Consider the following 4,983-nt stretch of genomic DNA (forward strand, 5'->3'; position numbering starts at 1 on the left):
GAATCCTTGTTAGGAGATTCCAACCCAATTAGAAGTGGTACCAATCCTGTTAGGAGTTGTAGTATAATGTATGCAAAAAGAGCCCACTACCCAAACATGCAATTGAAATGACAAGAAGAGCTCATTTCCCAAACAAGTAATTTATTTTTAAGTTCCTCTTTCCTCTATTTTTTCAACCAAACCAATCACTATCAGACCTTGTAGACTAGGTCATGAACCTTGGATCCAATTATCCAACTTCAGATCACTCACCAAAACCTTGGCAATAAAGTTTCCTTCACTTCTGCTCTGCTTTGCTCAATTTCACATTTCTCTCTTTGTTATTATTTCAATCACTTCTATTAAATACATATCCACACCATATGATAAAGAAAAATTTCCTTCCTTTATACCAAATCCATAAAACAATTCAATGAGTCAACTGTTACACCTTCTTAATTAATTATTATAGGACCACATTAAGAACATGTTACACTTAGCGAAACCATTAAATTTTTCATTTTGAAACTTAAATAAATTTACATACACATAATATTATGATGAGAAATCTTAGCTACATCATCATCATTAACATGTCTTCTTCACATCCCCAACCTCAATTCTTAGAATAATAATTCTACTAAGAGATAAAACAAGTTTACTAGAGCATGCCTTTGTAAACTCTATCACAAAAATAACATCACCAAAGCTTACATAAATTCTTATAGCCTTAAAATTTCTTCATAAGACATTAAATAAATATATTAGATACTTAGAAGTATCTCCCATAACGTCAGATAGTGAGAATATTCAACTATCCATCTATACCAACTTGATCTTTCTGCTATTCTTTTGTCAAATAACATAGATGACTACTATTTTCACATCAATGAAAACATTAGTCATGAATGTAACATATCATCATCTATAATATTCCCCCATAGGAATATCATCAAAATTCATATTTCCAACAATCTCCCCCTTTAGCATTGATGGCAACATAGATGAAAAACATCTACTTCCAAGAAAACTAACAGTTAAAGACTATTAATCTTTCTTTTCAAATCCTCTTCATCAATCATTCTCCCCCATTTTTATAACTCAATGTTCTTTCTATTTTTCTATAATTTAATTCTTCAAAACTATTTTTCATGCTGAAATTTTCCTTCATTGACATCAATGTTAAAGGAATCAACAACCAATCAATCTCTGCAACAACTATTTCTGACTTAGCTCAAGTATCTAAAGACACTATTCAAAACAATAGCTAACAAGAGTTCTAGATAACTCTTTCCATTATAGATACTCCCCCATATAGGAAGCATAAGCATTTAATCCAAACAAATAATGGTTCTCTGTTACACTAGAATGATGTACTCTTGCATCTTCTACTATGATGTAGAAGATAGAATTCATGTACTCTTGCAAAAGGATATAAAGATAGAATTTAGTGAACCTATTGTTATAAATTGTGATAATACAAGCACATTAAATATGTCTAAGAATCTAGTGTTTCATTCTAAGACCAAGTAAATTTCTATTAAGTATCACATGTTGAGAGAGAAAGTTATAGAAACAGAAATTAGATTGGAGTATGTGAGCACTAAAGAGTAGATTATAGATATTTTCACTAGGCCTCTTCCCAAAGAGACTTTTGAGTATTTGTAAGGTATGCTATGGGTTATCCAAGCTTTGTCAAATGCTTTTCCAACCTTGTATATGAAGTTCTAGGTGCTTGCCTCAATCCATACAATTCTTTCTTTAGTCTACATACTATGTCCTTGTCATTCGTCAAAGGATAACCTTTAGTCTATTCCATGTATACTTCTTCTTCAAGTTATCCATTCATAAATGTTGACTTGACATCCATCTAATACACTTTTAATTTCTTATATGTTGCATATGATAAAAATAACCCTATTGCTTCAATTCTAGCCATAGGAGCATAGGTCTCATCATAGTCTATTCCTTCCTTTTGTGAGTAACCTTTACATACCAATCTTTCCTTATTCATTACAAATTTTCCTTGTGCATTCATCATGTTTTTGAATACCCATTTAGGTCCTATCACATTCTTGTCTACTGATTTGGGGACCAATTCCCATGTCTCATTCTTTACTATCTTATCCAATTCCTCTTTCATAGCTTGTTTCCAATGATAATCTTTACATACTTCATTTGCAGTCTTAGGTTCAACTTTTGAAATCAAACATAGTTCTTCATTGACTCCACTTCTTTTCATCACACCTTTATCTCTACTTCCAATGATCTTCTCGGGTGGATGATTCTTTGTCATATTCTTACTCAAAGTAGGAGTTTCTATCTCAACTCTTGTATCTACTGAAGGTTCAAAGCTTTATTCCTGCATTGGCTCTCCTTCAATCTACAAATAATTGCTAGTCTCAAGGAATACTTCATCATTTCTTGACTTAGTAACAACATCATCATCTGAATTGTAATCAACTACCCTTTCTTGTATCCTGAATTTCTCATCAATTCTCACATTTGCACTTTCCATAATAGTCTCAGTTCTCATATTATAACATCTATAAGCCTTGTTTTTCAATAAATAACAAAGAAACATACCTTCTTCACTTCAAGCATCAAACTTATAAGTATCATCATCTCTTTTGATATAACACTTACAAATTTTTTGAAATACTGAACTATAGATGAGTGACCAAATCATAGTTCATAAGGGCTCTTGTTTGTGTCTTTCCTAACTTGTACTCTATTTAGAGTGTAGAATGCTATATTCATAGCTTCTCTCAAAAACATCTTGGATACATAATTCTGTTTAGGGGTTCTCAGAGCTGATAACTATCTTTTGATTCTATTGACTTCACAAATGATGTTAAAATCATTTGAAGTAAACTCTCCTCCTCTATTTGATTTTAAACACTTAATGTTCATGCCTAATTCATTCTCAACTCTATTCTTGAATATCTTGAACTTGTCAAATACCTCAAATTTTTTTTTAAAGAAATGCAACCCACATCATTCTAGAAAAGTAATCAAGTAAAATCATGAAATACCTTTGACCATAGAATCTTTTAGTCTTCCTAGCACCATTGAGATCTATGCATACAATCTCCAATTTTGTTGTAGTAGTAAACTTCTTGCAGGGAAAACAAGTTATATTATGCTTTGCCAAAACACATACCTTGCAAATTGTGTTAGAAGGTTTTAATATCTTAGGAAAATCTCTAACTGCAAGCATACTACTAGTCTTCACAATGCTATCAAAGTTGATATGAAAAAATCTCTAATGTCATAACCAACTGTCATTTGCCTTCACAACCAAACATATCATTTTAGTAGGATTCAACTGAAATACATTACCATTAGATCTGGTTCCTATTCCAATTATCTTTGATTTTGATCATGATCATGCATGTCTTTTGTGTGAATTGCAACTGATAAAGTTTATCCACTATTTGTTCAACACCTAGAAGATTATGCTTCAAACCATCAACAAAATAAACATCCTTAGTGTTAGTTTTACCATCAAGAGTTATAGACCCAATACCTTTAACATGGCATGTTGCATTATTTCCAACTTTGATAATGCTTCCATCCCAACTTTTGAAGTCAATAAACTTGTCCATATATCACCAGTCATATAATGTGAACAACCACTATGAACTATCCAATTAGATTTATTTTCAAACTATGACATCAAAGCTGCTTTCTTTGGGGTTTTTTCTTTGATTTTTGCAAATCCTATTTCATCATCACTAGCACTTACTACTTGTTCATCAGATTCATCTTCTTCATTTGCATATAGACACTCCATCTCTTCTAGGTTTGAAATTTCCTTTATCTTTTTTCTCTCTTTTAGGACACTTATATGCATAATGAAAAAATTCATTACAAGTCCTACATTTAAAGATTTTTTTACCATCCTTTTCTCTTCTTTCCAGAAGGGATACTCCTTCAATCTTTCTATCCTCATCAGATCTAATACTGCTAGAAAAGTCTCCTCTAACACTTGTGCTCTTTGATAAACTAGGTGAAATATTCAGGACATTGAAAGCTATTTCTATTCTAGTCAATTCTCTAGATTGTCTAAGCTCATTCTCAATTGCTTCAAGTCTTCCAAGTAATGTCTCCTTTTTGAAATCTTTGGTATAAGATATCAACAATTGTATCATTTGAACTACTGACTTAAATGACAGTGTTAAAGTCTTCAATATCTTCCATATAACCACATCATCTTTTCTAGTTCCTCCTTGAGATTTAATACCTATAGTGATTTTTTGATATTTTTCCTATGTATGATCTTATAGATTCATCTTCCATCATTTTAGCATCTTGAAATACACAAATCCAATTTTTTAGCCTCAATTTCTTATAATGTTCATCTCCTTCAAAAGTAGTTTCCAAAGCTTTCCAAATTGAATGTGAAGTAACAAGTGACTTTACCTGATTGTATTCAATTTTAGGAAGTGTAGTCAATAGTGCTTCTCTAGCTCTCATGTCACACATAAAAAGATCTCTTTTTTCCTTGGTACAAGTTTCCAAATCTTTTTCAACAATGATTGTCTTTTATGTTTTTGTCAAGATCCAATATCCTGGACCCATACATAGTAGACATGTCTTCATCTTTTCCTTCCATTTATAATAATTTGTTCCATTGAACTTCAAACTATCTTCCTAAATATGCTTTCGATGGATCTCCCAAAGTTATTGAACTTTATCTTCAAGGACCTAATGCTCTCATACAAATTGTTAGAAATAATAGACTGCCAAGATAACTGGGGTGGGACTGGCGGAGGTGGTGAATCAGTTATTCAAGAATTAAAATATTTTATCAACCTTAAACAATCTTATCCATTCAACCAAAGTAAACAACAACCATAACAAGATGCACATAGACAATTACACTAGATACATTAACTAGGGAAACCCTTGATCATAGGGAAAACTCGAGTGGGAATAATGCTAGCAAGATGATGTAATAATATAAAGATTCCTTGTTAGAGGATGAATCGTTTTAGGAGT

The sequence above is a fragment of the Cupressus sempervirens genome, chromosome 11, assembly GCF_028749045.1.
Source record: "Cupressus sempervirens isolate cs-2001-9-10 chromosome 11, ASM2874904v1, whole genome shotgun sequence".
Taxonomy (NCBI): domain Eukaryota; kingdom Viridiplantae; phylum Streptophyta; class Pinopsida; order Cupressales; family Cupressaceae; genus Cupressus; species Cupressus sempervirens.